The 20,478-nt window shown below is 43.9% G+C and overlaps 1 long non-coding RNA gene across 1 annotated transcript; it reads right to left on the reverse strand.

The window, feature by feature from the left end:
* Positions 1–14,768: 14,768 nt before the first annotated feature.
* LOC127566448 (uncharacterized) lies at positions 14,769–17,614 on the reverse strand. The gene is made up of 4 exons (XR_007955721.1): positions 17,530–17,614; positions 16,261–16,301; positions 15,963–16,082; positions 14,769–15,116 (listed from the first exon to the last, which is right to left on the reverse strand). It is a non-coding gene; the product is annotated as an uncharacterized LOC127566448 (long non-coding RNA).
* Positions 17,615–20,478: the final 2,864 nt, after the last annotated feature.

Here is a 20,478-nt window from a genome sequence, read left to right on the forward strand (position 1 = left end):
TTCCATCAGGAGTAAGTGGAACTGAGGCGAAATGTCTGTCATGATCTTACTGCGTCTCGGAGCAGGTTCTAAGTGTCAAGTATCTGCTCCCTGTTGCTCTTCGTGCTATTATCATGCAAATGCGATCGACCTTTTTCCCAGGTCTGAAATGGTGGCCACAAGAGGACACAGGTTTAAGGTGCTGGGGAGTAGGTACAGAGGAGATGACAGGGGTAAGTTTTTTACCCAGAGAGTGGTGAGTGCGTGGAATGGGCTGCCGGCAACTGTGGTGGAGGCGGTTCTGATAGGGTCTTCTAAGAGACTTTTGGATAGGTACATGGAGCTTAGAGGGCTGTGGGTAAGCCCAGTAATTTCTGAGGAGGGACCTGTTCGGCAAAGCTTTGTGGGCCGAAGTGCCTGAATTGGGTTGTAGGTTTTCTATGTTTCATGAAAATCAGAACAACTGCAGATGCTGAGCTTCTGAAATAAAAGCAGAATAGCTTCCTTCTCATCTGCGATAAGGTATTGACCCAAATACATATGATGAAGCGCCATCGGCCAGAAACTTTAAACGTGTCTGTTTCCACGGTGCTCTCTGATCTGTCATTTCCCCAACATATTTCTGTTTCTTTTTCGGATTTCCCGTGTCTGCATTAAAAAAATATTAATTTATGGTTGAATTCACTGCCAAATGTCATATCTCTTCCATGAATGCCCAACTGGAATTAGTTCTCCTTCTTCAAGGTTCCACCAGCGCCCCGAAGTTATTTGTATCGGTCACCCTCAGCAGTTTGTCTTTCCCTTGTTGGCTTCAACAAGGTATTGACTAGTTCTGGTGAAGGGCCTTAGACCTGATTCGCATCCCAGTGTCGCAACACGATCAATCCATGAGCTCGGAGACGTCTTTTGACATTGGTTTTTCGCATGTTGTACATCCATTACTTCTTCAGAACTGGATGCGTATATCATGGGTATCACGCCACAGATCCCAGTACCCTTTGGCCTCCTTTCCACCAAGTGCGAATGTACTGTATATAAGAACATAAGGAAAAGGAGCAGGATTCGGCCATCTGTCCCGTCGGGCCTGCTCCGGCATTCAGTAAGATCATGGCTGATCTGGCCGTGGACTCAGCTCTACCTACCTGCATTTTCCCCATAACCTTTAATTCCCCTACTGCGCAAAAAATATCTCACTGTGTCTTAAATATATTTAACAAGATAAGTAATGAGGGAACCTACACTGCTTCCCTAGTGAGAATTCCACAGATTCACTATTCTCTGTGAAAAGCAGTTTCTCCTCATCTCTGTCCTAAATCTATTCCTCCGAATACTTAGGCTATATAGCCCAATTCTAGTTTCACTTCCTGTCTATATTAGTCAATTAGTACATTAGTTTGCATTTCATGTCCTGTCATCAATCGCCCTAAATTCTATACAGATCTTTTGATGACCTGCCAACAAACACACATATATTCCCAATGCTAAAATAAAAAAAACCCTACATCTTGATGATGGTAATATTTGTGACGATATTGATAACATTAAAATTAACAAAAATAATGAAAATAATATTAATAACAAAAAGAAGAACAACGCAAGAAGCGCGACGTAGATAATAGAATTGCTGCTCGACAGTGTTAGAGATCCGGGTTCAATTGGTACCTCCGGTGCTATCTACACGTAGAGCTTGCACGTTCAGGCCGGGAGTTTTCCCCGGGTGCGACAGCTTCCTCTCCAGTCCCCGAAACGTGCGGCTGGGTAGGTCACTTAACCCCTGAAAATTGTCCTTACTGCGCTAGTGAATGGAAGATTCTTGGGTGGTTTGGCGGGAAGATGAAGGAAAATAGCTTAAGGGGAAAAGCAGTGTGTGAATGTGATTTCTCTGTACATCGGCGTAGACTCCATGGACTAAATGTCCTCTTCTGTGTCATTAAGAAATGAATACGTGTCTGCACTATGCTCATGAGTCAGAGTCAAAAAGGAGAAGAACATTGCGTCACTTCACACTTATCCAGGTTGAACTCCATCTGCCACTTCTCAGCCCAGGTCTGTATTCTATCAATATCCTGTTGTAATCTACAGGAATCTTCTACCCAATCCACTGCACCGCAATCTCTGTATCATCAGCAAAATTACTAACCCACCCTTCCACATCCTCATTAAAGTCATGGATAAAAATTACAAAGATCAGGGTTTCCAGAATAGATCCCTACGAAACACCACTGGTCACCGACCTCAAGGCAGAATACGCTCCATCTACCACCACCCTCTGTCTTCTATGGAACCCTAGCAAACGCCTTACTAAAATCCATGTACACCACATCCACTGCTCTACCTTCATCAATGTGCTTTGTCACATCCTCAAAGAATTCAATAAGGCTCGTGAGGCACCACCTGACTGCACTAATCAGCCTATGCTTCTGCAAATGCCGATACATCTGTCTCTAAGAATTGTATCCATTAATTTGCCCACCACTGAAGTAAGACTCACTGGTCTGTAATTCGCAGGGTTATCCCTACTTCCTTACTTAAACAAAGGAGCAACATTTGTCACCCTACAATCATCTGGCATTACTCCCTCTGGCCAGTGAGGACGCAAAGATCATCGCCAAAGGCGCAGAAATATCCTCCTTCGCTCCCGTAATAACTTGGAGATATCCCGTCCGGCCCCGGTGACTGATCTACCCTAATGTTTGTCAAAAGTTCCAGCACATCGTCTTTCCTCACGTCGACATGCCCTCTCACATCAGTATGTCGTACGCCATCCTCACAAACGAAAAGGTCTCTCTCTCTCTGGTGAATACTGGTAAAGTATACATTTCGGACCTCACCTACCTCTTCCGACTCCAGGAACATGTTTTCTCTTTCTTCCCTGATAAGTCCTCCCCTCACTCTAATCATCCTCTCATTCTTCACATACGTGTAGAACGCCTTGGGGTTTTCCTTAATCCTACTCGCCAATAACTTCTCATGCCCTCTTCTAGCTCTCCTAAGCCCATTCTTTAGCTCCATCCTGGCTACTTCGTAATTCTCCAGAGCCCTGTCTGATCCATGTTAATTATACTTCAGAGAAGGTTCTTTCTTCCTCTTGACAAGACATTCTACATCTCGTGTCAACCACGGTTCCTTCACTGTACCATCTTTACTCTGCGTCAATGGGACAATCCTATCCGAAGCCCCATGAAAGTACTCCTTAAATAGCCTCCACATTTCCGCTGTGCACTTCCCCAAGAACATCCTTTCCTAACTTCCGCTCCGAGGTTCCTGCCCAATAGCATCATAATTCCCCTCCCCCAGTTAATTACATTCTCATATCGAGAGCTCCTAGCCCTCTACAAGGCTATGGTCAAGGTCAAGGGGATATGGTCACATCTCCAAAATGCTCTCCCTCCGAGAGATCTGAAACGTGATCAGGCTCATTGTCTAGTACCAGGTCCAGTACGGCCTCTCCTCTAGTCGGCCTGTCCACACACTGTGTCAGGAATCTTTCCTGTACACACCTGACACACTCTACAACCCCACCGACAACCTTTACAGAAAGGTGGCACTAATAAATATAAGGGAAGTTGAAATCACCCTTCATAACAACACTGTTGTTTTTGGACCCCTCCAAAATCTCTCCCCCGATCTGCTTCTCAGCATCTCTGCTGCTATTGTGGGATCTGTAGAATACTCCCAATAGAGTGATCGCTCCCTTCGTGTTTCTGATTTACGACCACACTGACTCAAGTAGACGATTCCGCTTGGACATCCTTTCTTTCTACAGTTGCGACACTGTCCCTGATCAGAAAAGCCACTCCCCCACCTCTTTTACCTCCGCCCCTGTCCCTTTTTAAACATCTAAACTGCGGAATATCCAGCAGTCATTCCTGCCATTGCTACAGCCAAGTCTGTGCAATGGCCACCACGTCATAGCTCCACGTACTTACCCATGCTCTAAGTTCATTAGCCTGGTTCCTGATCCTGATACTTCTCGAATTAAAATAGACGCACTTTAGCCTGATTTGAGTCTTGATATCTTCTGCAATCGTTGGTCACCGGAGTTATTGCTGTCGGGCCTTTCACGAGGCACGTTTTTCTACACCTCTTCGTAAACGTTCCAGACATTGCTTTGAATTTACTGTCAATGGTGTGGGGAAAAGTCGACTCCTTTTCCGTGCATGTACTTGTTTGTTCGATACTTTCATATTCCTGCCCGTTAGCAGAATCACCTCAGCCACTCCAGTCCTCAATTATCAGAGTGTAGACTTGTAAAACTGACCAGAATGTTACATAGTATCCCAAAAATTGGTTGTGTTTCTCCGTATCAGGGATAGCGAGGGAAAATTGCTCACAGAACTGTAAAGTTGTCTCAGGTGGAAAATTACGTTCCCGCACTGACACTGACCAGATGTTCAAATGTCAGCGTGTCCGTACTTCACACGGTCCCTTCAGTTTTATACTGACTAAATGTCTTTTGTTGTTTTCAATTCTTCCTTTTTCTTCTCTTATCGACTGTCATGAGAACTAGCCTCTCCTCTCTGGACTCGGTCTGCACATCTCGCTGCCCCGAGAAAGCGAGAAGGTAGCGTAGCTGTTAGCGCAACGCTATTACAGCGCCAGTGATCGGGTTTCGATTCCCTTCGCTGTCTATAAGGAACTTGTACGTTCTCCCCGTGTCTGCGTGGGTTTCCTCCGGGTGCTCCGGTTTCCTCCCACATTCTAAAGACGTACGGGCAGGTTAATTTGGGGGGTTAAAATGGGCGGCGTGGACTCGTAGGGCCGGAAGGGCCTGTTAGCACGCTGTAAATAAAATTTTTAAAAAATTAAAGAAAAAGCATCCAAACATAATCAAAGAACCCACCCACTCCGACCCTTCTCTGTCTCCCCCTTCCCATAGCGCAGAAGATAAAAATGCCTGAAAGCACGGACCACCAGGTTCAAGGGCAGCTACTATCGCGCTTTAATAAGACTATTGAAATGTCCCCCAGTATGATGAGATGGACTCTTGACATCAGAATCTATCTTGTTCTGGCACTTGCACCTTATTGTTTGACTGCACTGCACTTCCTCTGTAACTGTTGTACTTTATTCTGCATTTTGCTGTTGTTTTCCCTAAAACTGCTATAATTTACCATAATTGCAATGAAATGATCTGTATCGATGACATGCAAAACAACATTTTTCACTCTGTCTCGGTACATGCAAAAATAATAAACCAATTTAACAATTTACGTACTCAATTGATTACGCGGCATTGGTGAAAGGGGAAGTCGTCACCGCTTCAAATCCAGAATTAAAACAGAGAATGTTAGAAATACAAAATAGGTCCGACAGAATCTATGGAGATAAAACTAAACTGAACGTTTCAGTTCAGTCGTATGACTAAAAATCCTCAGTCTGACACCCTCACGCTGTACCATTCCCAGGAGATGCCGCCTTACCACCTTACAAGCTGATAGCGTCCGGAATTCTCTGGTTTCATTTCAATCTTCCAGCCTCTGTCGTATTTTTTCATTATTACTTGCATCTTATTTATCAGAGAAGGTGCTGAATATTTTACATGTGGCGACTCACGTCTCTCCTCCAAAAAGTTTTGCACTCCCTGCAGGAAATACCTGAGGTGTTGCAATACCTCCGGTAAGATCCCAAGCTAATTTCTGATACTTGTAACCATATATATTTTTTGAAGTGTGACGTAATTGTGAAGTTATACAGGAGGCGTCCGCTGGACGGTGTGCGGGCATCTTCCAGCATGATTTATGAAACAGAATTCCACGTTTTTATTCCCCTGTGGCTTTAATTGTTCAGTCGATCGTTTGAAAGTTAATGTTCCTTATTTATAAATTGGATGATGGATTCTCCTTCAATCATTTTATTACGCAGTGAGGTTTAAGAAATCACCCCTCAACACCCTCCAGCACTCAATCCCACCGTTCCCCACCCCTGCCGCGGTGAAAGTAAGTGCCCTCAGCTATGTAAGATAAAGTAGCACAATACACTATTATGATTAGCAGTTCTGCTAAAGGAAGTGCATATTTCCTGTCCACTCACACTGGGCCTTTCAATCTTTCACGCCATTAATTGCAGGGCGCTCGGTGATCTTCCCCGTAATGAATAGAGACACAGTCCTCCTATCGAGTTCCGTAACACTGAAAAGTACTGAATTTGATACATCTTTCCAGGACAATGCAAACAACGTCTATGCTGTGCTCCACGTGTGGATTCATTACAGTTCGCTACCTGACAAGGCTGCTTTTACTGCCTTTAAAAGGTATAGCAAATCAAGCATTTTTAAAGTCATCGTTTGTTTTTCAATAATAGGGTGTTCTTGACGTATTTTGCAATGAAGTTGTTTTGTACTGAAAGCATTTAATCATATGCTTCCAAAAACTGAGGTCAACTATTTGCTCAACAAACAATCTTGAAATGGATACTTTCATTTGTCACCTCACCCTCTGCAGTTACATCCTCTTTTTTTTTCATCGGGTCATTGCTCCAGTTCCTTTTTTTCGCAAATCAGTTCCTTACAGTTCCGTGCGAAGCAAATTCAAAACTGCGATTGGACGCGCTTCTCTGACTTGGGTTAAGAAGAGATTGAAATCCGGAGCTCAATCGGGGGAAGTGTCGTTTTCCAGCTAAAAGGGCAACTCAAATCTCTGTTTCCCTATTTCAATCAAATGAATAAAATGCTCAAAAGCAGCCAGGCCAATACGTATATCCCATCTGTAGCATGAAAATAGATTAGGGAGAATTGAGCTGCGTTGTCTCGCTACCAGCAGTGTATGAATGTGTAGAACGGTCATCTACTGAGGCAGAATATTGAACGTCCTGGTTCTCAGCTGTACCGGTAAGATGGAGCAGGCTCGGGGAGGTGTAAACTCCTCAACCGATGTTTCGCGAAGACCGCGACCTCCTTGACGGTCACAATCTACGCCTTTCGAACTGCTTTCGACACCAGCAAATTAGATGTACATTTCTTTTTAATGAGCGGTACTGCCATGTACGCCGTTTGTTGATGCAGTGTACGATCCTGACCTCCAGTGTTTACTGCGTGGAGGGATTTATTTACGTTCTCCACTCGATGACGTGTGTTTTCAGCCTGACGCCCCTGTATCCTCCCGTTTCCAATGCTGGAGCTGAAGACCCATAGAATCGTTCAGCACGGTTGCAGGCCCTTCCGTCTAACTGCTCCATGCCGACCAAGCGCCCATCGAAGCCCGTCCTATTTGCCCACGTTTTGGCTCATATCCCTCTAAACATTTCCTATCCATCCACCTGTCCAACTTTCTTCTGCTGGCAACTCATTGCATACACATACCACCCTCTGTGTAAAAAAAAGTCCTCAAGTTCCTATTAAATATTTACCCTCTCACCTTAAACCTACGTCTTCTAGTTGCTGGTTCCATTCACCTTACCTCTACCGCTTGTGACTTTGTACACCCGTATGAACTCATCTTTCAGTCTCCTATGCACATGGGAAAACGCCCCAGCTGTTGATTATCCCTGGCGTAGGAGGTATGCAGGGGAGTATGCGGTGAGTTAATGGACACCTGAGGCAGAAAAGTGCATTGAATGGGAGAATGGGGTTTATGGAATTGCTTCGATAGGCGGTGAGGACTCAACGGACCGAATGAACTCGTACTTTATGAGGAAATACAAGCCGAGTGTTATTCAATGTATTTAAAACACGGTGAACGCACAAAATACATTCATCTTGACAGAACTCAATAAAGCATCTCAAATACATTTTTAAGCTCCACATATTCGTTTGGAAAGGGTCTGCGGTGGTATGCCGCCAGTCACGAGTTCAATAACGAGGGCCTTGTGTAAAATGTAGTCTCTCCTTCACGCCACACTAAGTGCCTGTTGTACTCAACACTGAAGCACCTGTGGAGGCGGGAGGCTACATTTGGCCTCGAGCTCAAATTTGAGGCTTCTGAATTAATCCAAATGTGGTGTCTGAAATGAGCTGAGCCGCAAGTCGCGGACAGAGGCGGTAACGTTCCTGTTCTCCAATTCCATTCTGCGAATCATTGGCCAGAAACATATCATGACGTTTCCTATCTCCAGAAATAAAACGCAAAACCTTACCATTACTGGATTGATACTGGTTGCTTAATTTAGCTTAACTCTGCTGCAATGCTGTGAGCGACGGTTTAAGCGTTTATGTATGACTTCCTTTTCAATGATAATAGACACGTCGCTATTTTCTTTGTATATTTGATGTTGCTACACTGATCGACAGACTTTTGATGGCCTTCCACCTTCATAAAAGTTCTACCAGGGGAACAGTGGCGAAGCATGTTGTGTTGTTCTCTCACAACTCCAGCGACTTGGGTTGGACCCTGACATTCTGGTCTGGGTGCGGATTGTACGTATCGCGTGGATTCCCCAAAAGATTACTCTTCCCAAAGACCTCTGGGTTGGTTGGTGATTTGGCCACTTCCAAGTGTCCTTTGTATGTAGGGTGGAGGTAGAATATGGGGAGAGTTGGCGGGAATGCAGAGAAAAAAAACAGCCTCCATTCAATGATCTCTGTCAACACATTTGTCTGCCTCTGCAAAGTGGCCAACATAATCAGTGATCCCTCGAGCAGAATATTAAAAAAATCCTGAAAGCATGTACCACCAGGCTGAAGGACAGATTCTATCCCGCTGTTATACGAATATTGAGCGGACCTCTTGAAGAATCAGTTGGACTCTTGACCACAAAATACCTCTTCATGGACCAGTACTTGTACAAAACGTTGGTGAAGCCGCATTTGGAATATCGTGTTCAGTGTCATTCTAGGAAGGGTGCAATTCTGGAGAGAGTGCAGAGGAGATTTACAAGGATGTTGACGAGACTTGAGGAACTGACCTCTGGGGAGGGGTCGAGCAGGTTGAACAAAATCCATTCATTGAAGCGTAGGAGCATGAGGGGTGATCTTACAGCGGTGTATAAAATCATGAGGGACAGAGATAGGATGAATACACTCAGTCTTTTCCCTCAAGAACTGGAGGGCATAGATTTAGGGTGAGAAAGGAGATAGGGACTTGAGAGGCAACGTTTTTCGCAGATTGTGGTGGGTGCGAAATGAGCTGTTGGAGGAAGTAGTAGAAGCGGATACATTGACAAAATTTAAAAGGTACCTGGACAGGTACATGAACAGGAACAGTTTGGAGGGATGTGGGCCAAATTCGGACAAGTGGGTCTCGCTTATGTGGGACTCTTGGTCGACATGGACGAGTTGGGCCGAAGGGCGAGTTTCCGTGCTGTACGTCCCCATGGCTACATTACTCCATAAGTATAGACAGAAGTGGTGGCAGGTGATTGATGACTGCCCTGGAATCACGGCCTGTTTTCGCGCTGTTTGGATACGCATAAGAAATAGGAGCAGGAGTAGGCCATCCTGCCCGTCGACCCTGCTCCGCCATTCAATAAGATAAGATATTTATTAATTAGTCACATGTACATCGAAACACACAGTGAAATGCGTCTTTTTGCGTTACTGAGAATGTGCTGGGGGGCAGCCCGCAAGTGTAGCCACGCTTCCGGATCCAACATAGCACGCCCACAAATCCTACACTTGCCGGCTTTGGAATGTGGGAAGAAACCGGGGCACCCGGAAGAAACCGACGCAGACACAAGAAGAAGGTACACACTCCTGACAGACAGCAGCCGGAATTCAACCTGGGTCCCTGGCGCTGATCTAGTGTCAAGCTAACCGCTACGCTATCGTGCCGCCCATGGCTGATCTTGCCGTGGACTCAGATCCACCTACCTGCCTTTTCCCCACAACTTTTAATTAACCTACTATGCAAAAAACTGTCCTTGTCTTAATTATATTTAATGAGGGAGCCGATACTGCTTCCTTGGGCAGGGAATTCATTACTCTCTGAGAAAAGAAGTTCCTCCTCATCTGAGTCCTAAATCTAGTCCCCTGACCTTTGGGGCTATGTCCCTTAGTGTGTAATCCCCTCGGATAGAATTATATGATTCATTTCAGTTCTTACCGCGGCGAATATCTCCACCAGTCGGAATACATTGGCCTTTCACACTTTGAAAGTCACGCAGTCAATTTACAATCACAACATGCATATGAAACATGAGAGGTTTCAATCCTCCTGAATAAAATATTTCACAATTGGAGGAACGTTGCCAACTATTCGTATATAGCTAGTATTTAAAGTTTATGAAATTTTCGCCTGAGATTTTCGGCAGTTTTGTATGTTCTCAAGAAGTATTATTAATTCAACTTTCTAAGCAGAGTTTTTCAAAGTAACTTTTTGGATCGCAAACATGCTGTAATTATTTAGGGCAGGGTCAGGCAACTGTCAAGGTAGTTTCCTCCAGATTTCCGAACGTGGAAAGTTCTGAATTGATATCAGGAGAGTGGCTGAGCCGTGGAAGGTGTCAAGCTGAGGGAAACGTCTTTCAGTGGGATTTCGCTGGGACAACCGGAAATAATAGATTGATAAACATCAGTTTCCTATTGGCCCTAAAGTACAAAATAATCTTGGATTCCGACGCAAAAGTCACATGACAGCAGCAGATCACTTGTCACTTTCATGCCGCAAATTTCTGAGCAAGAGAACGAGAAATTGAATCAGGAAGAGGCCATTCGGCCCCTAATGTTTACTCTACCATTCAGTAAGTCCAGGCGTCAACATTCCTTTCTCTACGAAACCCATATGTACCGCGGCCCTTACAATATTCAACAACAATCACTCAGCATACGGTATCATTACCTTTGTTCTGCAAAGTACGTCAAATATTCACAGTACAGGAACCACATAGATTCAGAGTAATACAGAAACTTCGGAGAGTCACAGAGTAATACATCACGAGAGTAATACAGGGTCGTCTGCCGAGCAAGTCCCACAAACACCCATTTAAACGAACCAGATATTAATTCCTTTTTTATTCTCATCAACTTTCAGTGGGTTCAACCATTCACCTACACACTTCGGATAATTTATTCCTGCAACTGTTTTGCCGACCGCACGTCTTCGGATGTCGGCGGAAATCGGAACACCCGGAAGAATCTTACGCGGTCACCGGGAGAATGTGCAAACTCCACACGAACGGCATCCGATGTCTGGATTGAACCTGTGTCTTTATTGCTGTGAAACAATAGTTTTTTTAACCTGTACCCCGGGTAAAGAATGCAAGGGTCGAGCAAGGCTTCTGTATCAAGCTGCGTTGCCACCCTTGGTGGATATGGGCACAGAAGTTCCATTTATTCGCAATTGGGGTATATGTTTTACTCTTACGCTTCCAAATGCATCATGCGAGGGAGGAGATTGCTGAACAGTTGACAAGGATCTTTGAGTCCTCGTTGTCCACGGGAATGGTACCGGTGGATCGGAGGGTGGCAAATGTTGTACCCTTATTCCAAAAGGTAGTAGGGATAGTCCAGGGAATTATAGACCAGTGAGCCTTACGTCTGTGGTGGGCAATCTGTTGGAAAGGATTCATAGAGATAGGATCCACGAGCATTTAGCAAGTCATGGTCTGTTCGGGGACAGCCAACATGGCTTTGTGAAGGCAGATCATGTCTCACAAGCCTGATAGTGTTATTTGAGGAGATGACAAGGCAGATTGATGAAGGTAGTGCAGTATATGTGGTCTACATGGATTTTAGTGAGGCATTTGAGAAGGTTCCACATGGTAGGCTTCTTCATAAGGTTGGAGGGCGTGGGATCCAGGGAAGCTTGCTCGTGTGGATTCAGAATTGGCTTGCCTGTCGAAAGCAGAGGGTTGTGGTGGAGGCAGTGCATTCAGATTCGAGGGCTGTGACTTGCGGTGTCAAACAAGGATCTGTTCTGGGACCTCTATTTTTCGTGATTTTTATTAATTACTTAGATGGGGAGTACAAGGGTAGTTTGGCAAGTTTGCAGACGACACAAAGGTTGGCGGTGTTGTGGATAGTGTGGAGGATTGTCGAAGATTACAGAGGGACATTGACGGGATGCAGAGCTGGGCTGAGAAGTGGCAGATGGAGTTCACTCCGGAGAAGTGTGAGGTGGTACACTTTGGAAGAACAAACTCCAAGGCAGACTACAAAGTTAATGGCAGAATTCTGGGTAGTGTGGAGGAGCAGAGGGATCGAGGGGTTCATATCCACAGATCCCTGAAAGTTACCTCACAGGTGGATAGAGTAGTTAAGAAAGCTTATGGGATGTTAGTCATGGGGTCGAATTTAAGAGCCGCGGGGTAATGATGCAGCTGTACAAAACTATGGTTAGGCCACCGTTGGTGTACTGTGTGCAGTTCTGGTCACCTTATTATCGGAAGGATGTGGAAGCGTTGGAGAGGGTACAGAGGGGATTTAGCAGGATGCTGCCTGATTCAGAGAGTATGCATTATGAGGAGAGACTAAGGTAGCTAGGGCTTTACTCTTTGGAGAGAAGGAGGATGAGAGGAGACATGATGGAGGTGTACAAAACTATTAAGAGGAATAGATGAAGTAGACAGTCAGCGCCTCTTTCCCAACTCAATGGTCAATATAAGAGGGCATGTCTTTAAAGTAATTGGTGGGAAGTTCAAGGGTAATATTAGATGTTTTTTTTTTACCCAGAGAGTGGTTGGGGCATAGAATGTGCTGCCTGGGGTGGTAGTGGAGGCAGGTACATTGCTCAAATCCAAGTGACTGCTAGATAAGCATATTGAGGAATTTAAAATAGAGGGATATGTTGTAGGAAGGGCTTAGATAGTCTTAGGCGAGTTTTAAAGGTCGGCACAACATTGTGGGCCGCAGGGCCAGTGTTGTGTTGTGCTGTTCTATGATTCTATAAAGCGAGATTTAGTGATTGGGACAAATCTTCGCAAATGAGTTTAATGCGGGGACATGTGATTTCAGGCATAATGCTGAGAGGAATCAAATGACAAATGGTTGTCCAAGTAGAGGAAGGTTACACATTCGTGACTTTCAGAAGGACCTGGGTGTTTTAATGCACGAAGCACAAAATGTTATTTGGAAGGTCGGGCAACTCGTTTCAAAGGCAAGGAGTATGATGGACTTTTTTGTTTCCAAAGGAGTTGGAACAAACGACCAGAGAAGTTTTGTTATCATTGTACGGGGTGTTTGTAAGGACGCACCTGGAATAGTCTGCACGGTTTTGGTCTCCTTATCCAAAACAGCCTATTGGGGACAACCCGCCGTAGACTAACCAGGGCAATCCCTGGATTGAGTAGTTTCATCTGTTAAGAGAGTCTGGAATGTTTGTTAATTTACTCCTTTGAGCTTCGAAGATTGAGGAGTGAATTTAATCAAACATATACGACGAAAAGTGGCTGAACAGGGTGGGTAGATGTTGAAATGTTTTCACCAATTGGAGAAGCAAGGAAGAGGGAGATCGTTAGGAAATAAGTGACCGGTCTTCTAAAGCTGTGGTGCCGAAAAGTGCCCTCTTTGAGTGGTTATTGTATCTGCGGGATTCTCTGCCGCTGAGAGTGGCGGAGAACAGTTCATCAGATGTATTTGTGGCGATATTCGAAAATTAAGATAAAAGATATATATTTATCAGTTACATGTACATCGAACCACACAGTGAAATGCGTATTTTTGCGTTACTAAGAATGTACTGGGGGCAGCCCGTAATTGTCGCCCCTCTTCTGGCTCCAACATAGCATGCCCACAACTTCCTAACCTGTACGTCTTTGGAATGTGGGAGGAAACCTGAGCCCCGGAAGAAGCCCACGCAGACCCACAGGAAGAACGTAGAAACTCCTCACGGACAGCGGTAGGAATTGAACCCGGGGCGCTGGCAATGTAATAGCGTTACGCTAACCTCTAAACTACACGAACCGCTATTTAAACCGACCAAGTGTTTGAATTATTGAGGAATTGAGGGTTATGGGATCTGGTAAAGAAGAGGAGTTACGTCGGCATAGATCAGCCAGGTTAATCTTGAATGATGGTGCAGACCTGAGCGGTCAAGTGGATTTCGCTGGCTGCATAATTAACAGCATTATATTTCATTTTCCATTATCTGCCGAAATTACCAGCTGAACTCCATCATTCCGAAGCCTAAACCTGCACTCTTCGTTATTAACAATCCCACCAATTTTCGTGTCATCTGCACGTTAAGAGAGTTCCTAAACAGTTACCGAAGTAAATAGAATACCTTCGGTGCCAATTGTTTCTAACCTATACCAAAACATAGATACGAATCACTGATGAAAATAATACCAAATATAAATGCAACGTTGACGCCCAAAACTGAAGGAGTTATTTTCAAAAGGAACAGATGAAAATAACCCAAACCTAAGTGGGCAGATCAGTCTATTTGAGGAATGAATAAATGTATGGAACTATCGCGGGAAGCTATGTCTGAGGGTGCGGTGGTAAAGGATTCAAGAGTGGTTATTGATGTTGGATCTTGAAGATTAAACAAAATCAGTGAACTGGGACCAATCAAGGAGTTAATAGTTTGGGTTAAAATAGCTCTCGTTAGAATTTGCATCCACTTGCATGAAATAACTTCGCAATTTCACCAGCATGGACATCGCCTTGTTAACTGTAAAAAGTTTGATTTCGTTGGTGGAACGAACAAGAAAAGTGGTTTTTCGGGACGTTCCACCTGGATCCAAACGTCATAGGCGAACATTGACGATCAATAACACCCACTGCTTGGCTACCTGGCCACGTGAAGTATTTGAAGATCTTTTTTTAACGAGAAACGTTATTGAAAACGGAGCATGCGATGATTGCATCGATGAAACACAAATATGACACTCCCTAGATAAATGTATTATATAAATAATCTATATTGATACCGAATTGAACAAGAGAAGCACAAGAAAGAGAGAAGATACGGACATGCAAAATGCAATTAAATGTGGTCTGTGTGAAATAAATGCACGTTTTCATCCAGTCTCCGCATGATGTGGATGGAAACGTCCTTACGTAAATTGGCGTCAAAACTTCGGCGAAGACAATTTGCAATAACACAAGCAAATAACACGTCAGTTCATAGATGGCTTGGGCTGTGATCTCATCGACCGGCCTTCCACAATCACACCTGGAGGTTATGCAACTGCTAAGCCGAGCGCGCTGCGTCCATATTTCTGACCCGAAGCTCTCTGCACGGACAACGAAATCCGATTGGATGTTTTGCTTTCAATTCTGCAGTGGAGAAGTTCCGCGCCCGGGAGTACTGCTGTCAAAGCTGTCAGGGTTAGTCAATGTTCATGAAAGTGTCAAATTGAAATCTATCAAAATGTGAAGTTTAAACAAGTTAAGTGTTTAACTTAAAGAATGAATGTATGCATTAAAACAAATTAAATAGCTGGAGCTATCGGTCAAAATGGTTAGAGGCAAAGGTAGCCTTCTTCTTCCCAGCCCACCGTCGCCATTGAACTTCATGAGATCATGGAACCTTCACAAATTATAAACGGCCTGGACACTGACATACTACCTCAAGGAAGTTCGCTACCCAATGGATTCCAGGGGAATTTAAATAGCCGTGCTCATTATGAGAGCAGTTTGCCAGTGGGTTCAGTAGCTCCCCTTTTTCTTATGCAAGCACAGGAGTCCCGGACTTGTTGGCAGTTACCAAGAAAAGTTTCGGCAGCCAGCATTTAATTTTCCATTGGCGCTACGAACGGAATGAACTATGAATGTAAAGCCATTCGATCACTAACAGCACATATAAAGTCTGGGTAAACTGGAAAATTCCATAACGGAAAAAAAAGGCGCAGGGGTGCATTGAAAATATTTACAAACTACAGGGAATGGACAGATGTGCTCCACCCACAATCACACGGAGAATCGCACCTCCTCTTCCCCCATTCCAGTGCAGGGGTTTGTCAGTTTTACTCTCCAAATACCTTTCTTTAAATGTATAATTACCGGCGAATGTTAATATGTGGCACTCTTTTTACTCTGTCCAGCACATTAAAAAATATCGACGTTATATCGTAACCATTTCTACGTAATAACAAAATATCAGCAGCCACATTGTGCAGAATATCCTCCAGTTATGTTAAGGAAATAGTCCCGTTTTCCAGCTTACCTGTGTTGAAGACCCACACAAACACAGAGGTTATTTGATGGACGCATAGAGAGAAGGCTGAGTCATCGGATGTACATTCGAGTCAACACTGGAAGCGACTGTGTCATACTCATTATCAATCTGGATTTTAAAAAAAATACACAGCGTTTAAACGTTAATTCCTTCCGTCCTTGCCGTTCGCAATATTGACATGATCAGGAATAGGTAAATAGTTATCAATATAGACAGACGATATGCAGACAGACGAAGGTGAAATGCCAATAAGTAAAGTGGAAGTGTACAATCCTGATCGCCTTACATTTTGCGGAATCGTGCGTCGTTTCTTGACCACCACTGCATCTGCAATATATTAATGGACAAATAATTGATAATTAATTTACTTGAATTGATGCGCAATTATTTCCTGGGAGGTGCAGTCTCTCTCTCTTCCTTTCTGGTGAGCATAATAATTTAAAATGTACCATTCTTTGTCTTTTGTACTTTAATTTAGTCGATTTTTTTTTGGTGATAAACTGCTGCTATTTAACAGTAGCGTTTAGGACATTTGGTCATCAAGTTTCATCCATGCATAATTTGTTTCTGTATAATGATTGCAAACAATACATGAACTGCGGCATAACATTTATTTATATGTTTAAATGTAAAGTCTCCATTGCTTGATGATCAACTATATGCCACAGTCTTGCTGTTGTAAGTAATTTTCCGATGATGCAAATTGAACGTCGTGTTTAATAGTGCTCATAACTTCCTAAGACACTCTTTACTGGAATATCAGTTATTTCTAAATCATAATTGGTCAATAAAATTTTGTAGACTTTGCATTTTTTAAGGGTCAGAACAGGGAGCATTTTCTTGAGTCCGGTTCTGTCAAATCTATTTTCGTGAAGAGAAATTTTAGGAAGCAACTGACTGTGCTAGAAATCGAGACAATCTTGATGGCAAAGTCTGAAGTGTAAAGAGGATTGGAAAAATTGTTTGGATATATGACTGTATGATTAACGATCCTAAAACACATGCAAGCAGTTTAGATACCCTTGTGTATAATGGCAGGCTCCTGAAGAACGCGACATTCCAATGATGGGGTAGTGCAGTCTGCAACAATATAGCTACCATTACGAATAGACGCGAATTGGCCGATAAGTCAATCAGATAGATTTTTGATCAGCTTAAAGAAAGGAAAGGGAATAAATCGGAGGAATATTCCGTGAGGTTTTCTGCCATGAATCAGAACCGGCCCTGATCCTGTTGCACAACTAGGTAAAAAAGAAGCAGCTTCTGAACTCTTGATAGTATACTGTTGCAAAACGTAATTTGACTGCTAATCTACTCTTAAATAAAATGCATGTGTTATGATCTTTCCACTGATGCCTCAGTGAATTTGGAACAGGATCGACTATTAGGATTCTGTTCTCCATGAGCAGGAAACATGCTTGATCCAGACCCGACTCAGCACATTGTCTGACACCTTAACCTAATCAGTTAAGAACGAGAGAATCATTGAAAATTAAACATATCCACAACATGTATGTAAATTAGTCGATGTAAATTAACTTGGACGTGTACTCACAGATAGGTGCCGGTGTTTCGCTCTCTTCCAAACATAAGGATTGTTTCCTGAAACGGATACCGATGACTTTAGTTTGTATTATTCATATTTGTACCTTTCAGTCATGAGGCTATCTAAGAAAGTCTTAAATGTCCCTAATGTATCTGCCCCCACCACCTTTGCCGGCAGTGAATTCCACGCACCCACCGCTCTCTGTCTAAAAATCTAGCCTCTGACATCCCCCTTACGTCATCTTCCAGTCACCTTGAAATTATACCCCCTCATGTTAGCCATTTTTGCCCTGGGAAAAAGTCTCTGACAGTCCACTCGATCTATGCCTCTTATCATCTTGTACACCTCTATCAAGTCACCTCTCATCCCCCTTCTCTCCAAAGAGAAAAAAAACGAGCTCACTCAACCTATCCTCATAGACATGCTCCCCAATACAGGCAGCATCCTGGTAAATCTCCTCTGCATCCTCTCTAAATCTTCCACATCCTTCCTAAAATGAGAGGACCACAACTGAACTCAATACTCCAAGTTTGGTCTCACCAGAGTTCTATAGTGCTGCAATCCCTCGACTAATGAAGACCAACACACCATACGTCTTCTTAAAACCTTATCGACCTGTACGGGAACCTTGAACATCTATGGCCGTTGACCCCAAGATATCTCTGTTCCTCCATTCTACTAAGAGTCCTGGCATTCACCTTGCATTCTGCCTTCAAATTCGATATTCCAAAATGTATCACTTCACACTTTTCCGGGTTGAACTCCATCTGCCACTTCTCAGCCTAGCTCTACATCCTATCAATGTCCTGCTGTAATCTAAAGCAACCCTCTACACTATCCACAACACCACCGACCTTCGTGTCATCAGCATGTGGAGCACTTCAGCTTATTTTGTCAACCGTTGGCAGCAAGGTATTGTGATAGCACAGCGGAAAATGGATTTCCTGTGCTGACCATAAAAACAAAACTGGCTTAAATACCTGACAGAGCTACTTCAGGTCATAAGCTGTATAGACAGCATGAAAACGCATCGTATTTTTTCCCCAGGGAGAGGGTGCTAAAAACTAGAGACCACAGGTTTAACATCTGAGGCGAAAGATTTGAAAAGGGCCTCAGGGTAAAGTTCTTCACGCAAAGGGTGGTGCGTATTTGGAATGAGCTGCCAGAAATAGTGGTTGAGGTTGGGCACGTGAGCAAAGTTGAAACGCTATATGGATAAATACACGGGTAGGAGAGGTGTAGAGGGCTGTGGGCGAAATGCGGGAAGCTCGGACTAACTCACTGGGCAACGCAATCGGCATGGAGGATTTTGGCCGGAGGGCCTTGTTTCCATGCTGTGTAACTCTATGAATCTGTGACTCTAAAGGACAATAGATTACATTCCCTCTTCCACAGAGGCGAGAGTACATGCATGCATGAATATAAATGAATACCCACACAGACACAAACTTTAATTGCTATATATTAAATTATAAATCAGCTTATATGACACTAATCATGATCTATTCCGCAAAACACACAGTAACACACACACAAATACATAGTATATGGATTATGTATAGAAAACTAAATATTAAATTATATGACACTAATTATGACATATTATGTGAAACACACACAAAACGTCTTATACGGGATATTTACTGTATATATAAAGCACAACAAACCCACACACACTGTGTGCGTGTCTGTGAGTGTGTATTTGTTGTGCATAAGGCCTTTAACACGGAATTGATCAAGTGCAACTTGAAAGAGACTGGGGAAACATGGGACTAAGCGAGTATTATTCCCCAGTCCCAAGGTGATGACAGGGTTAAGTTCCAGAGAGCTGTTCGTAACCCGAATTGTTTGTCAGTCGGAAATGACTGAAACTGGTGTGCAGGAGAGGATCGCAGCATCAGCTGTGACGGGAGAGCGAGCAACCGCGGGAAACTAGGCCGCCAGCCGGCCTCACTGGCTCAGTGAGTCTGCTTGACCGACCCAGCCCCCGATTGTTGCAGCCCTGGAATATGTAGGTAGGTAGGGTAGGAAGAGAAGGCACAGAGAAATGTCCCGTTCCCGCTCGGCAGAAGTTGCCTACAGTACCACACGTTCAGGTTATCCATAAGTCGGGCGTTCGCCCTCTTCACGTTACTACCATCGGAGGAGGGAGGTACAAAAGCCTGAAGACCCACACACGTTTAGGGAACAGCTTCTTCCCCTCCGCCGTCAGATTTCTGAACGGTACATGAACTCATGAACACGACCTCGTTATTCTGATTCTGAATTTGCATTGCCTATCACCAGTGTGCATGTTGGACTGAAAGTGCGTGTATGGTTTTAGCGGAATTGATGCCGGATTATATGATTTAAAACTGCTCCTTGCACAATTTGAGGCAGGGTGGTGATCAGCTGCAGCACTATGTGCATCAGATTTTATGAAACGTTCTAAAGATGAGTTTAATCCGGACATGGTGAGGTAACACACTTTGGGAAGTGAAAAACAAAGGCAAAATGTACAGTGAGTGGAAGGGTTCTTCGGAGCGTTGAAAAAGAGAGAAGTCTTGGGGTACAAGCCCAGAGCTCCCTGAAAGTGGCAACAGAAGTCGCTAGGGTGGTAAAGCAGGCGAACAGCATGCTTGCCATTATCGGTCAGGGCATTAAGTACAAAGGATGTTGCAGCTGTATAAAACTTTCCTCAGGCCACAATTGGAGTATTGCGTGCAGTTACGGTTACCACACTACAAGGAGGGTGTGGAGAGTTGAAGAAGGTGCAGAAGAAGTTCACCATGATGTTGGCGAGATCGGAATGCACTAGACATAGGAAAAGGTTGGAAAAAATCTCGGATTGTTTTTTGTTCCGGAGGATGAGGGGAGACCTGATAGAAGCTTATACAATTATGAGAGGAATAGATCGGCCGGTCAATTTTTTCCCCCAGGGTTCAAATGTCAATTTCCAGAAGGCATAGGTTCAGTGTA

The sequence above is a fragment of the Pristis pectinata genome, chromosome 41, assembly GCF_009764475.1.
Source record: "Pristis pectinata isolate sPriPec2 chromosome 41, sPriPec2.1.pri, whole genome shotgun sequence".
NCBI classification, from domain to species: Eukaryota; Metazoa; Chordata; class Chondrichthyes; order Rhinopristiformes; family Pristidae; genus Pristis; species Pristis pectinata.